The 16,899-nt window shown below is 33.8% G+C and overlaps 1 protein-coding gene across 3 annotated transcripts in view; it reads left to right on the top strand.

The window, feature by feature from the left end:
- Positions 1–8,457: 8,457 nt before the first annotated feature.
- The window catches only part of LOC123673705, a 177,176-nt gene continuing 168,734 nt past the window's right edge, over positions 8,458–16,899 (top strand). For 2 of the 3 annotated variants that reach the window (XM_045608320.1, XM_045608321.1), the window contains exon 1: positions 8,458–8,902. The gene's annotated coding sequence lies outside the window, so the exon portion shown is untranslated. The remainder of the gene's footprint in view (positions 8,903–16,899) is intronic. The other variant, XM_045608324.1, reaches the window with a different exon arrangement.

Here is a 16,899-nt window from a genome sequence, read left to right on the forward strand (position 1 = left end):
TTGAAACATCTATTTGTTCATGAACGCTTTCATAGAATTTCATGAAAAATGCAGGAATAAAGTGATTAATATCCTGTTTTAGTTAATAATAATCTGTAGCGCGGGCCTGTACTGAGAAAATTACACAGGGTGTCCCAAATTCGATGCTCACAAGAAGCATCTTGAGAACTATAAGACTGAGAAAAGAGAACTTCAAGGACTCCTGATCCTTCTTTTCTAAATAATAAGTATCACAAAACACATCATAGAAATCTTGATTAATTCTCGAGTTACAGGGCGTTTGTGACAAATGAATGTTTCCGCTATATCTTGGTTTCTGTTCGAGATATTCGAAAGATTCTGATACGTTTTTTTTTCAGTAATTTTTATGTTTTATATGATACTCATAACTACTCATGGAAAATAATTACAACTTTAGATATATAAGGGAGAGTTGGTGTTTCTTTAGTCTCCCTAAACTTTTCAACGCAGTTTTTTATCCGAAGATTTGTCGAAAAGCATCCTGTTATCGGTTTTTTTTTAAATGCTGTCCGTTTCAAAGATAATCCTTTTTTCGACTTCATTTCTCGATAGGACACCTTATATAAAATTATTTTTCATTTATTCCAAGATTTAATTCATTTTGTGTGCATTGATTAATTGTAATCTAGTTATATATAGGGTGTCCCATTTAATTAGAAATTATTTTTTTTTAGAGATATATCGTTGATTTTTTTTTAATGAGATACCCTATATGACTGGAGTCCAATCAAAAAATGGACACGAAAAATATTTATGTATAAGGCATCCCATCAAAAAATGAGGTTGAAAAACTCAATACATATATTTGAAACGGATGAAATTTTTGAAAAACCGGTCACGGGATGCTTTTCGACAAATCTGCGGCTAAAAACTTCGTTGAAATTTATAGGGTATCCTATTTAAGAACTCTCCTCTATATCTCTAAAATGGTAATTAATTCCAATGATCAGTTATTAGTATCATAAAAATTACTGAAAAAAACGTTTTAGTATTTTTCGAATATATCGAACAGAAACCAAGATAAAGCGAAATATTTGATACATTTATTTTACTATCTGCTTTCTGATATCTTATTTTTTCGAAAAAAGAGATCGGGGGTTTTTGAATATTTTTCTCATATTCTCGAGATATTATCAGTGAGCATCGAATATAGGATACAACTATAATGTACGTAAAATAATCCAATAGACAATCAAATACTTAATTGTACATAGAGATCAGAAACATATAACATAGAAATCGGATGAAAGGTATAGCCAGAGCAAAGCACTTCTCTACACTCGTAAACAGAAGACAAGTTCTTACAATAAATATAATAGTACTAGGAAGATATACACCACGATATGCAGACCGATACTGAAATCTTATTCTGGTGGAAACCATCCATCAAAAATTTGGCATTAGCAGAAAGGACAGACTTTATATAATCCGCCCAACCACTTGATGTATAGAGTCATGAACGTAGAGCGAATATCAAGAAGAAACTAGACAAGAAACACACTCCTAGATCTATATGGAGGTCACAATGCACCTTTACTATGAAATCGATCTTACAAGGAACGATAGAGAAAGCACTCACACTTAATGTTTTGATAATTATTCATTATGCATTTGCATACATTTTATTATCATCTGTATAATATGTGTAATATTTTAACTGAGGAAGAACCGAAGGTTGATGGCTCTTGCCTTGCCCGATAGTTGTTACTATCTCTGTAACCTCAAATAACGTTTGATAGAATCAATTCTAGTTGTTATAATATGTTGTTATATATGCTGATTAATTTTGAACTGTGGATGTTTTTATCGCTCTAAGAAACGATAATACAAGAGAACAGATCAAAACCTCAGCAAAAACTCTGTCTCCCCGTATAGGTGTGGTGATCTGTTTGTGTAGATATTTGTTTACAAAAAAAGGCTGTTTTATTATATTAAAGGGCTTCTTCTTCATCCAAACAAAATCCTATCATCCTTTCTTTTCACCAGAAGTTGACGACACATATAATTAAATCTGAAAAAAAAAAGAACCAAAAAGGAGTAATAAATAATATAGTTCTCATTATATACTACATTGAATGATGACAATTGAAAACACCACAAAAAATTGAGAGTAAAAGAAAGAATAATATCGAAATTTCTGGGCCAAAGTGTATTAGGGGGTTGATACATAAATGATGAAAATATCACAAAATTTTAAAGTAATAAAAAATTTCCCGTCAACTTCATCTTTCCGGACCAATTCAACACCACTAACTAATGCCTTTTCAACAAAATTCAAAAAACAATCTATCACTACATAAAATACCTACTAAAAATTCCTTTTCACGGAGTTGTTTTTCAGTTGCCATGTGGGTTTCTTGAACAAGAATCACCACCGAGTCACTATCTATGGCTAATGTCGACAAAAAAATCACTTCGTCCTTAGAAATCACTTCAATATTCGAGTAAATAATACCAAATCTGCTCTGAAATCAGGAGGATTTCTTCAACCAGGTACGATTCTCCAAGTGATGATTTTTCGAATCCTCAGGTGTACCAGGATTGCTATATTGGGGAATCATCTGCCATAGATTTATACTGATTGTGATTATAGAGTCGTGAGGATCACTGACGTTATTATGTTCTTTATAAGAATTTCAACTTTGCTCAACCCTTGTGAATTATATATGTATATAGTTCGAAAGGTATACTAACACTCGATTCTGGGATTAGTGGTTCCTAGCTGCGGAGAATCTTAAGTTTCCTCGATGGCTTGATGGTTAGAGCATCGGACTAGTTATTCGGAGGTTGCGGGTTCGAGTCCCACTCGAGGAGGTACTTTTCCCAGAATTGAAAAATTGTCTGAATGCCGTGAAATTAATTTCATATATACTGATTGTATTCCATCGAAACAAACATTACAAAAATACAAATCTCTCGGAATTAGAATTGAAGAACATAAAAGATCAATTCTTCAAAGCAAGTCAACTACATTTTTCCAATCACTGTATCACTTCCAATCACTTTTTCGATTTCAATAAGACAGGAATTTTACACAAAGGTGTTAACGGCAAACGTTTAGACCTCTTGGAGTATTTGGGAATATCCTCAGCTCAAAAACAAAATCTTCCAATTGTAAACGATCAATTAGATTTCCGCCTGTCTCCACTTTCAACATCTGTTATCTAGTAATCTATAGGTACTTGTGTATATTATTTTCTCTAATTCTGTGATTATCCCGTTCATTCTTCCACATCTTGTAGAACAAAATCGTGTGAGAATATATCAGAAACGCACAGTTTTCATAGTTATATTTTATTATTATATGTTGGTACTCCGAACTTTCCGCCACGGCTTTATCTGTCAATTCATCAATTTGCCTTGAAGAAATCAGTTCTGCCAACCAACATTTTTCAATGCAAAAATCACTAAATGATATTTATGGAAATATTTAATTAATTTCAATAAAAATGCAATGAATAGAGAATAGTTATTTATAATACAAGTGCAGAAGGCATTGATATTCTTCCACGAGTTCAAAATTCAAAAACGAGCCACGAAGTGGCGAGTTTTGGAATGAACGAGTGGTAGAATGAGCCTTCTGTACGAGTATTATACATTATTTTCTCTAATTCATTGCATTTTCATTGAAATTAATGAAATATTTCCATAAATATATTTTAGTGATTTTTGCATTGAAAAATGTTGGTTGGCAGAACTGATTTCTTTAAGGCAAATTGATGAATTGACAGATAAAGCCGTGGCGGAAAGTTCGGAGTGCCAACATAGAATAATGAAATATAACCATGAAAACTGTGCGTTTCTGATATATTCTCGCACGATTTTGTTCTACAAGATGTGGAAGAATGAACAGAATAACCACAGAATTAGAGAAAATAATGTATAATACTCGTACAGAAGGCTCATTCTACCACTCGTTCATTCAGAAACTCGCCACTTCGTGGCTCGTTTTTGAATTTTGAACTCGTGGAAGAATTGCCTTCTGCACTTGTATTATAAATAACTATTATATTCAGTTTTGAGAGTGGGATGAAACCCGAAACATGCATGTCAACAACATTTTATATATTTATTTGAAAATTGTGCAACGTATAGTCAAGAGTTTTATTTATTTGCTTTTATTAATATTGAAAATACAAAGTAAATATGACAACTTCTTGAAGTGGTAAAAAACAAGATCAATAAGTAAAAAAGATCAAAAGATAACAAATTAATCAGAACATTGTCAATGAACTTTGATAAACCTAGTTATTATGTTGCCAAAAATCTAGTTGATAAATTATTCCTTCAATGTCACCCAGTATATTTTCACATATCGTCAGTCGTGGATATTAATTTTTGTCCAATACGTGAGATGTGTGAAATAGCAGATAAAATCTGTCCGACTCAACGCAATTAAGTTCCTCAGGTATATTTTCAAGGTGGGCTAGACCGTGTGTCATTCATATTGAGATGGAATTCGGGCAAGAAAAGGAAAAATTATCCTCATTGGTTCACCCTCTGCAGGTATTCACATGGGGATAAAGATATCATATGGAACCAGATAGAATCGCGGAACCGTAGTAATCTGGGATCAAGTTCTATATGGGTTCATTCCCAAAGCATACGCCCTTCCGAAAGAAGGATTATCTTGGGTTTTTGCATGAATAGAGGAATAGATGGCACTTTTTTAGTATTGGCTGTGCGGATGATTTCGGGATACGGAATCTACTGGTTTTCTTTATCGAGTGTTTTTCAAAACGCCAGCATGACTGTATCTGGTGTCCCAAATTCGTTGTCTATAGACAGGGGATCTCAGAATCCCTTTGAGATAGACAAAAATGAATGGGTATTTTCGGGATCGAGTATTGAGAGACTAAATTTGGTGAAAACGCAATCTTATAAATTCAACTGTTTTCAAGCTATACCGGGTGTCCCAAGTTATTGTAAGCAGGCATATCTCGGTTATTCGACAATATAATAAAAAATTAAAAAACTGCTATGAATAACATCAAAATACCTTACTAATGATCTATAAAACAGTTTCTTACATTTGACAGCCCTGTGGTAGCTACCCCTCACTTTTTATTTTCAAATGGCACCTCCTGTATATTGTCAGTAAAAATTGCGTGTCATTCTATCTCGAAAATTTGGAAATCGTACTTCTTTTTCTTTTTTGAATTTTCATTATTCATTACCAAGTGCAGGTATTAGCCAATTATATATTATTATTCTATTTGGAATACAACGATAGCACATACTTGGTATTTTTTTAGTAATAACAACAAAAACATTAAAATTCTGTGACTTTTCTTACGTTATTTAATTATCCTTGTAAAAATGAGATGCCTTCACCCAGGTTTGTACAAACTTCACATATGAGAAGTAGATGATTTTTTTGTTTTAAAAAACCGATGTTTCTATAACAAAAAAATTGCTTTAAATGTTTCTTCGTTTTTTGAATTGCATATAGGTATTTTGGTTGCAATTCATACATTAACAAAATGTTAATGTTTTTGTTGTTTTTAATAAAAAAAAGTATGAGCTATCGTTGTATTCCAAATAGAATGATACGCAATTTTCATTAACAATATACAAAAGGTGCCATTTGAAAATAAAAAGTGAATGCTAGCTACCTGAGGGCTGTCAAATGTAACCTCTTTATATATCATTGGGAAGGTACCTTTGTGTTACTCAAAGCAATTATTTATTTTTTTTATTTGGCGAATAAGCTAGATATTACGATAACTTGGGACACCCGGTATAAGGGAAAATTGGAAAATGGCGTGAAATGATAAGTTCTCATGACTTCTCTATTACTGGTGTTATAAGCATGAAACAAAATTGTTCTACTGAAATTTTTTCAGTAGAATCCATCAATCATATTCAATGAAGAGACTCATTTTCACTTCGAAGGCTACGTTAATAAGCATAATTGTCACATTATTGGGGATCGGAAAATCCAAGAATGATTGTTGAATTAATAGCCTCTCTATCCTCAAGGTGTCACTGTTCGATGCGGTTTTAGGGCTGGTAGTTTGATTTGACCTCACCTCACAAACAACGAAACAATCTCAATTTTACATGAAAAGTTTTCTGGTCGTCTTTTTCCTCGAATAGGTGATCACAATTGGCCACCGAGATTTTGTGATTTAACACCTTTCGACTTTTTCTTTAGGGCAATGTGAAAAATAAGGTCCACAATCGATTCAAGACCTTGAGAGGGATTACCACTACGTGGCTTTGCGCGTATCAGTCAAATATTAGGTATTCATTAATTTCCCCTCTGGCGCTTCTGGGATGACAATACTTAGTACGGTGATGAAGTTGTACATTCCCTTCATCTTCTTTCTCTTTACGAAGCATATAAGTAGAAGGCAGCACTGTACGACGGTCGATTATTTTTTTCACAAAATTATAGTTTTACTTCTTTCATAATGATTTTTCTGTAGATTTTTTTTAACGAATATTTTAAAAATATATCATGTCTTTATACATTGAACATTTCAATTCTTTTGCGACAAACAAAAAGTTATCAACATTTTTTTTTCGTTCGCAAATTAAAAATATTGTCTTTCTACAATGTATAGATAATTGATCAAAAAAATTTTTTGAAAACCCCATGAAAATCAGTGGTTGTAAAAGAAAAATTCTAAAATTTCGTTTTGATCTGAGACAGGGACGTATCTAGGGCGTGGCAAAGGTGGCATTTGCCACGGGTGCTAGGTCCGCAGGGGCGCCGAAACATGTTTAAAAAAAATAAATGTTGGAGCACCAGGCGAAATAATTCGAAAGATCACAACTCGGTTTTCATGTATACGCCTTGCAACAAGCGATGCCGAGGAGTCTGGAAGCATTTAAAATATTGCTAGTCTTCTTTAGAATTTGCGTACTAATCACAAGATCAGCAAAACGAAAATATATGACTTGAATTATGAACAAAAAAATATTTTAAGAAAATATAATAGATGAAAAAAAATCGTCGAAAATGGGGTGTGGTGTCTAATATATTGTCAAAGGCGCAATAGTACCTAGATACGGCTCTGATCTGTGGTGGTATTCTCTCTTGAAAATGTGGAATAATCGAGGACATACAACCGCAAATGTGCGAATTGGTCATGGGAAATTGCATGAGATGAATTTGGTGGTGGAACCATAGCCGTGGCGGCCATTTGGCTGGTATCGTTTCCACCATTAATGGCGTACCTTCTTCTTTACAATGAATTAAATAAACATCCATTGATCCTCTTGAAATACACTGTTTTCTTCTCAAAATGAAACCTCTTATTGGAAAACCCAGTATTTATATTTTCTGATAGCTATAAGGGTCGGCGTTTGGAGTGAAACAGTGAAGCGTCTGTTTCAGGCGCCTCTATTGGAGGAGCGGCAATTTAGCCCAGTTTGCGGCCGCCTTTTCATATCCTTAAAAAAATATAGTCTTGATTCTTAAAAACAACATGAAGTTGATCCGCTCCGCTGAGTTTATCAACATTCCCTGCAATAAAAATCTCCAAACCATCTTTACTAAGCCGCCTGTTCAATAAATAACACATGGCAACCCAACCAATATAAGTAGCATTGCCCATTACTCCAATTGAAAGAGGGATGAAATGTATTTCACAACGACGAAAAACAACACTAATTTCGCTTTCGAATTATGTGGAAGTTGTTTACACATTCAACTTATGGAAAATTCCTACGATTCTGCATTCGAAACTAGTTACTGTTAAATGCCAAATGTTTTCAGCGGAACACATGTTTTTAATCCTATTTAGTTTTCGAAGCTTTGCATGCCCTACCGCCCTTTGTATCTGGTATTATGATAGGTAATCTTTCATCGATCTTACGATCGATGTGTATTGTGAAAGTGAATATCAGATATAGGATTACTTATGCATTGTTCATCGGCGTCGTAGAAATCCTGGAATAAATCAAGATACCTACAGCGTAAGTAGCTGTTTTATTTAATTCAAAAACCTTAAAAAACACGGCATAATATTATATATTATGATATTTCAATGTTCTTCATTCACTAGATTTTATTTTTTTTAAGCACGATTAGTAGATCGTTCTAGTAAGTTATGTATTTTCATTGGAGCAGGAGATGTTTTTTGGTTAGGGGGGGGTTATGGAGGTGGTCATGTTGTTATTGTTACTTTTTCACAGCAGGGGCGCCAAAATTGCTGACGCCGTCCCTGAAAGCTTTTATGACATGACCCCGAGGAAGGAAATTATTAAAAGGTGATTTTTATTTGGTAATGCACACTCAATACAAAAACATTAGAATTCGGTTTTTATTGAACGCTTGTTGAAACGTACGTCAAGCTTGTACGTCCGTGGCGGTCTTTAGGGACGGCGGAGTGACGCACGTTGAGGTTTATCGTTGTAGGAAGGAGCACCGGAGCACCTTACCTCGTCCTCAATTCCAGCGAACAAGAGCCTCGTGGCAGATCGTGCCCGGTCGTTCAGTGACGAGCGTGCGTTGTACGGGGCAATAAGCGCTCGAGGAGCGTAGCAGGCCTAGAACCCCGGGCTTGGCTTCACGCAGCAGCACTTGACTAGTTACAAGTTTTGCCGGATCTGATGTCGAGATGATCTGTACACCATCCAGTTCGTACATCCGTCGTCGAATTGTCAGCAATTGCCAGGGCGATTTTCGTGTCGTTTGTCCAATCGGACATGGAACGGAAGGCGAACAGCGCCTGCTTCATTGAACCTAGTCGGCGATTCAACACGAAAACACTGTCTTTCCATTGACTATTGACATTTGCGATACGTTCGTAGTAAACATTATTGTGATTGCGTGAGTGAATACTACGCTATTCGGTTTCAGTGTCTGGTCTACTTCGCTTCGGATCCCCAAGTGGCGTACGGCGAAGCCAGTCACCTTTCGGAAATATAGGTTAGTTGTAATGATTTCTTCCTTCTTATCGCTTCATTTAGGCTGTGTGTCAAGTTTCCCTATCAGTTCTAATTCGGGTACTGCAATCTTATCTCTCATGTGTGTGTTATTTATAAAATGTTCGCCCGAGTAATAGTTCATTGATCGAAAAAAATTGCACCGATATCGGCACTGTGCATCCTGCAATATATCGCAGCTGATGATACTCGAGCACTGATCGTAAATCTTCATTGCCGTTTTTGCTTTTACGATCAGACCTATTTCGGTTCATCTCACGTTATCAAATAAACAAGCTGCTGTACGGAGTTAACCTATTTTTTTTTATATTTGCATATGATGAACTTGAATAAATAGGAATGTTGAGGCAGAACAAATATTTGCCGCTGAATTTTGATAGGGAATATTGTTTTTCTCATATCTTACGATAAAAATTTTGCTGTACGAGGTTACCCTAGTGAATATTTTCAATACTTATTTCGAATATTGAATCAGTATTTCGTAACTATTCTCTGTAAGTTGGATCATAACGAAATAGAAAAAAAAAACAATGAAGCAAACTCAATTGGACGACATTAGTACAATTTCATCAGTGATCTTCAACTGATTCGACTACTGATAAAGTAAATCGGATATCTACAATATTCATTGTTATTACCGAAAATTTTGAATCGTATAACTATTGATTTTTTTAAGCTGCATACCCATTCTCCTATATTTATATATTTTTAAAGAATTGTACTTATAGCTCGGGAGATCCAATGAAAACATTGAAGTAGGTCTGATGTTTCTTATAATCTGGGAGTGTTCATATTCTTTTGAAAACTAATACCTACCTACTTCGAAATATATTACGGAAAAAAATAATGAATACACATATTTCAAAATCTTCTGGCTATATTAAGTCAATTTCTAGTATCATCTTGATAATAAAATAATTTTAGTAAGTACTTGAAATAGTGTATTTTGTTAATTCGATTGATAAGCTTCAATTCATCATATATGTACTTATTAAATACCTACACAGTTTAGATCTTAATATAATCACATATATTATATTGTTTGGTTGTCTGCCATTAATTTTTTCGATTTGATATCTCACCTTCAATCTGGGAGTTCATATAGTCTTTAAATGGACGGATTTTTCGCTCAAAAGAGAAATATAATTATTTTATTTTTCTCTTTATTCCAGATCTTTTATTTGAAAAAAATAAGTCTTCCTTTGAACTGCATTTATTAAAAACCAGTTATTAGCAGGTCTTGATTCTGATAATTCAAGAATTCTATAGGTATATTAATTTAGTTCGACAGCAAAAAACTATACAACCGAAGTTGATACATTTTTTTGCTGAAATAGGTAATCACGAGGGTTATCATTATATTTTAACTAAATTTTGGTAGAAGGAATATACCTCGGAATATTTTGAAGGGAAAAAAGTGCCACAATATTCTTCCCTCGATATTTCGTGAGTTATAACGTTTTAAGTGCTAGCTTAAATTCAGAGATAATATTGAGATGGAATTAACTTATCATTATTGCAGTAATGGTCGATAATAAACATGGATTATTGAAAATGTTGAAGGAGAATGGGAGAAAGTCCGATCAATAAAATAATGTCATTAAAAGTAATTTCATTTTTCACCCGCCTATTCGATTTTTGGGAAATTATTATCCTTAAGAATGTACATGGCAAAACATTGAGAATAAGGTATTAAATCACACTTGTAATTTCATGGGAATAGTGTAGAAACTATCAGCTCATCGATACACCTAATTGATCGATTTCTAGATAAATAGAGTTGGTGAATCTGATTTTTTTTGACTATATCTATCTGGTCTCCTGAGACTGTGCGGCCTTTTAGAATCTCAAAGCTTTTTCATTGTAGCAGAACCTACCACTATTAATATTTAACACAAGCGTGATCAATGAAATGAGAGTTGATAGAATCTCTCATTTTTAGTAGTTAAATCTAAACCCACGTGGTCATAAAAACAATAAATAAATCATTTTCGGGATTTTACATTTCATTGCATCAAAGATATGATGCTTTGATATCAATTGAACTAATGAGCAATATTTTTCGAATGGATTGATTTGGGATTTGATAAAATGGTGAAGAGTCTGGGCGGTATTGCATTCAAAGAATTTTGTGTTTTTTTTTCGAAAATTATTTTGCTTACGGACAGTAAGAGTTTATTCAACAATATCTTCATCTGAAAGATATATATTTGAACAGAGCCATATAGCGCGCAGAAATATATCAATCAAGTGTAACTACATAATCGATTCAATAAAACATTCTGGCATGGAAGGATGTTCAATCAAAGGTCGTTTTGAATGTCTAACTATTAAATTAGTTATTGGCAAATCCGAGGGCAAATCAGATACATCATTGGCAGGTAATCGTTATCTCAAGATTCCCGAGATTAAAAAGCTAATCTTCTCAGGTTTTGTCCTTATTAGGTGGTCTTCAGAAGATTTATTCCAGTATTGAGTATCATCATGAACTTGAATGCACGTGTTACGCATATTAAAAGAATGGAATACATTTTTTTCTTTCAAAGGTTCCCTCAAGAGGAAAGAAATCATTAGTCAAAATGCAGTTTCCTTTGAACCCGAATGGGAAGTTTTTGTCGATAAAAGTTCTGCCTCTCAATAAAATTATCTTTGTTTCTCCTAGTGCCGAAAGCGGATCAAAGCAAAAAATTCAACTCGGGCCGAATTTTTTTCAGTATAAAGGGAGTTCAATTGCAAGGTCCTTTTTTGTGATCTTGTTCTAGGGAACAGATGGCTATTTTTACAAATTTTTAGTGGACATGTTCTTCACAGTTGAGATCGATTCGAAAAATTGAAGGGTGAATAATACATTCCTGCTTGCCATATTCAAATTGAAAATATTGAATGTTGAAAATATTAATTATTTCACTATTCTGCATCCTTTATGTCTTTTTGGCGATTGTATTACCCACAAAAATGTATGTATATACTATTAACTATTGTGTATTTTTTCATTGTGGAAATAGTTATTTTCATATTTAGAGCGGAAAGTAGTACAATATAAAAAACTAAATAAATTTTCAATCATCGAATATCGTCACCAAAGTGTATTTGGATTGAGTTCTTTATTCAGATTAACATAGTACCCCAAAGGTACTTCCTATTTAAAACTGCCAAAAAATGAGCATATTGTCCCTCGTAGCTTTCTCCATATTTTTCAGCTAATAGTTGCTAATTTAGCTGCTTCCAAAATATCTTCTGGTAGCTCCTCATCAGATGAATACATTTGTTGTTTTTTGAATAATATTCGAAAAAGAATTTCATAAGGATTTTGGCGAGTATTCGTTTTGACACATTGACTAACCGGTTTCTATGGAAAATCATAGACTATAACTAAAATGTCTAAAATACTGGTGTATTCACTGATTATATGTGGTGTGCTTACTTACTCTTGGAAAACCTTGCCTTCTTGGATTTCAATGGATTGGTTCCATTTTCACTTGACTTCCGCATCGTTTCTTATGGCGGCGCTAACGTCGTCTTTCTGTTATTGTCGTTTTGAGGTTAAATCGACAATGAACTACTTTTGACAGAAAATATGGAAATTTTGAAAATATGCCGTTGATTGGTTAATTCTTCGTATAGCGCCACCTTAAGGAAAAAAAGGAAAAATGGTCCCATGCCGAGCTGAGTCGCCAGAATTATCTTGAACAAAATCTAATCGATGAATATACCAATATTTTAGACATCTTAGATATTGTTCACGATAATTCCGACGACTCGACTCGGCATGGGTCGCTTTTCCCTTTTTTTTCCTTAAGGTGGCGCTATACAAGGATACTTTGAAATATTTAACTAAAGATATAAGTAGGTAGATCAAGAGATTTCATTTTAAAGGTATAAATTATTATTCGCAAATTCAAAGGATATCTACCAAACTAGTGCTTGAAAGTAACTTTTCCGCACTAGTGCGGGAATGTGACACTTTCTGTGTCGAAAAGAATGCGGGAAAGTATAGATATTTAGGACCGGTTGTAAAAAAAAATTGTTTTTCCTTGATTCAGAATAAGTCCGTTAGAACAGCAGCTCCGTTCTACTCCTTTAATTTTTCCAAAAAATAACAATAACGGAATTTACTTAAGGATATTATAAGTTTCACGAAAATTTGATGGCACCAGAACAAACATATGCTTTCGAGTTATTGAATAAATAATTAAATAAAGAGTTATGGCTGCATTAAAAATTACGAATGTCGGGATTGTGATAAAAAAAGATTTTAGGGCTTCTAGCTAACCCAGGTATTGACACATTCATTCTTAACTACTAGATCATCTTGGGAAACATGAAATGTGGATTACATTCAGTTAATCTCTTGAAGAAAATTGAACTGATACCAAAAATATGCTGGTTCTTCATATTGCGGATTAATTCTGGATAATTTCATTGAAATAAGCATCATTTCAAAGAATTATTAAAAGATATCTCAAGGAGTTAGGTCTGATGATTCCGAATATGATTCATCTGATTTTTGCCAAAATATCGATAAATTAATATCTAAAAGTGCTAGTGTATAGTCGTAGTGCAGTGAAGTAATAAAACGTAATAGGATAAAATGCATTCACACATTTCAGTCACTGAATACTAAGTAGGTAATACTTATATTGTTTGGATTCTGGTATGTGAAACTCATCCATAATTGTCAAAGTTATGCTGGAAATGCCTCAAAACATTTTATCAGCGGGTATCTTAATGATGTCAAATATGTTTACAAGTTTTTTTTATCAAAAATGCAATAAATTAAGTGCTGCCTTATTTATGGCAACTTTGAGGTATTCTCATATCAGCAAGGAAGAACTTGCAACTCTATATCAACGCAAAATGCTCTAAACCAGAAATAATTAATGTTGAAAACCAAAAATTACATACGGTAACCACTATTAAATTTATAGGGATGGATATTGATGAATTCATAAATTGAGAAACACATCTCACAAATATTGAGCAAATACTGAGCTGCGGTATAATTTTTTGGAAAATAACTCTTAAATACGATCAGGTTTTTTTGAGCAGGAAAATAAGTTGTCAGTTGAAATTCCCAAAATAGGTTTATTTTTCACGAATTATGTAATATTGAACTTATATCGCCAAAAGGTGATGACAATTGAACCGCCAAACTCAAATAATTAAGATTTTTGAAGAATCCAAAAATAATTTTCAAGTTCTGTATTATGGACATACGAGTAGACTTCCTATGACGACATTGTTCCGAAAAAAAACTACCTGAGGGTGGCAACAACCCTAACATTTTTTAATGGGGAGGAGATGTTGGATGTGGTATAGTTGAGAAGTTTGTTGTGTAACACAGTAACACAATTGTCATCTCTGACCTTTAAAAAAATAGTGGGGTTGCCACTCTCAGGCGGTTCTTTCGCAACAATGTCGTCATAGGAATGTTTCCTTCCTTATACGGAACTTGAGCATTTTTTTCGGATTCTTCAAAACTCTTAGGCTCTTGAGTTTGGACGTTTCAACCAACATCACCTATTGACGGAAAGTTCAATATTACATTATTTCGTGAATAGTGAACCAATTTTGAATATATTTACTGGGTTGTGCACAGAACATTAATAACTCTCAAACTAACCATTACTCGATATTTCTTTCCTCCTCAAAAAAATGTTGGAGGTTGATGCCACCTTTATGGGGATGGTTTTTTCGGAACAAACAAAACAGAAGTTGCCTTTTTTTTTAAATCTTCGAAAATTCGAGTTCTGGGGGGGTCCAATTGTAGTTGTGACACCCTGTATGTATGTTGAATTGAATAAATTCACTGCGAAAAATGAAATAGCCTTCTACCCCCTATTTGACAGTGTCAGGCTACGATGTCTATAAACCTGGTGAATGCCCTGATTAGATTTTGTTTTGCCAATTTTAAGAGTATTAGTTAGGCTTCGTTAAGTCAACTGTAGGTTGCGCTATTAACAAATTATGACAGATTCTTGTTATTTCAGATAATTTAATTTTTTCTGAGTAGTAAATGTTTTGTGAATCTGCAGAAAGCAGATGTACCAAATGGATATGACTTTTCACTGTTATCTTCTTGAAATTCCTAGGAAAAACAAATATTCGCCAGCTGATCATTCCTTGCACTTTTCTTTGTACACGATGCACTTCAAATTATACAAGATATATAATATAAAAACAACTACTTCATTAAAATTCACTTACATGAAAAAAATTCGAAAAACTTTAGTGCTATCGTATTTTTCCTGTCATTAGTGGATTTTATATTTTCTTTCGCCACAGTAACATTCTGCACATTTTTTTTATAACGAGAAGTTAATGAAATACATATTACAATCGTTTATTATAGGTCCACAGGAAACTGATCCTTGAAGTTCATCTGTTCATTTGATACTTGATACATGAATAAAAATCAACGAAAAAAAGATCGAAATGACAAGTATGACATTGCGGCGCCGCCACAAAATAAAACTAATATTCTCAATTTCGTCGATTGTCATTGCATTCAAAAATTGACGAGTACATACACCTCAGAGTAATAAACATAGATAGAGGGAGCATATGTCATTTTCAGTAAGCAAATTTTGACCCCAACATATCAAATTTGACAAGTAGTGCGCGGAAATGATAACATATCAGTGATACGATATTTCACTCAATTCGCGAGTTTCTGCACAAAGAATGCACTTCTTATGTCCCATGGTGAATCAACGGTTCATGTCAACTCCAAATATATTAAAATAAATACCTAAATATATCAGAAATTCAGAAAACAAACTTCAATCGGGCCAAACGAAGTGGAACAAGAGATGACACTAGGAGGGCAAAAGTTGTCGAACCTTGGATTTCAGCAGGTAGATACAGAAAATATTAAATATTCTGCTCACTATAAATTCGACAATTAGGAAAAATATCGGATTCCAAATAGTTAACTTTGCATATTTAATCGGGAATCACTCAAATAAATATATTTTATTCAATATAATATACATTCATAACGATATAGTAAAATTGTGCATTAGAAAATATATCACAATCCGACAAGGTAATCTAACCATTTTAGGGACATGTAAAAATTGCGTATACTCCCTCTATTTATGTTTATTACTCTATGGCATAGGTACACCATGTTTTAAGTTGTCTTATTTCCAATGACTTTTCTATGAAATTTCCAACAAGATCGAAACCACCGTCTTGCTTTTTGATGATCAATATTCCCGATGGAAATCCGAAATATTCACCACCGTTCCATTGTTGCAACGTCCCAATTCATTTCCGCCTTCATTCCCTTTCACTTCCTGAACGTTCGGAAGGTCAAAGGCCTCCTACGAATACGTTCATTTGAACTCTGGCGTAAGTTAGTCCGGCCGTAATCACTTTTCTGTGCTCAGTGGGTCAGACCGCTAGAATAAATTAGCGCGACGAAAGCCCCCAATTTCCATCAGGAGGTGATTGTTCGGGGATTATTTTTGTTTACATATTTCCTTTTGGGAAAACGGGAATGCTTGAGTCGCATCGAAGCGGCCGTGAAGGAATTGCACATCATTAGGGTATAATTAGGATGGCGTTGAAAGGTCAGCGAGCTTCGGATTCTATGATCAAGAATGGCCTCAGCATCTGGCTATTTCGGTTTGTTATTATTTATAAATCTTTGGCGTTGTTCTAGAGAAAAATATTTTTTGTTACTTACAGGATGTTCTCAAATTGGAGGTACAAACGAAAATGACAGATTCCTCGGATCATTTAAAAAAAAAAGTCCTATAATCATGGGCCCATAAATGCTTTGTTTTCGTGATACAGAGTGTTAAAGTTTGATTTTTTTTCACGTTTTTTTTTTCTCATAGCACCTTCCGTTCACAAGATATTTAACTTAAATTTGGCATAGATTATCCAATTTGAAGATTTCATCATGTGATATGCTAATTTTGAATGCAAATCTACAGGGTGATATTTTTCTGGAACAGTGCTGGCTTCTTT

The sequence above is a fragment of the Harmonia axyridis genome, chromosome 2 (genome assembly GCF_914767665.1).
Source record: "Harmonia axyridis chromosome 2, icHarAxyr1.1, whole genome shotgun sequence".
Classification (NCBI taxonomy): domain Eukaryota; kingdom Metazoa; phylum Arthropoda; class Insecta; order Coleoptera; family Coccinellidae; genus Harmonia; species Harmonia axyridis.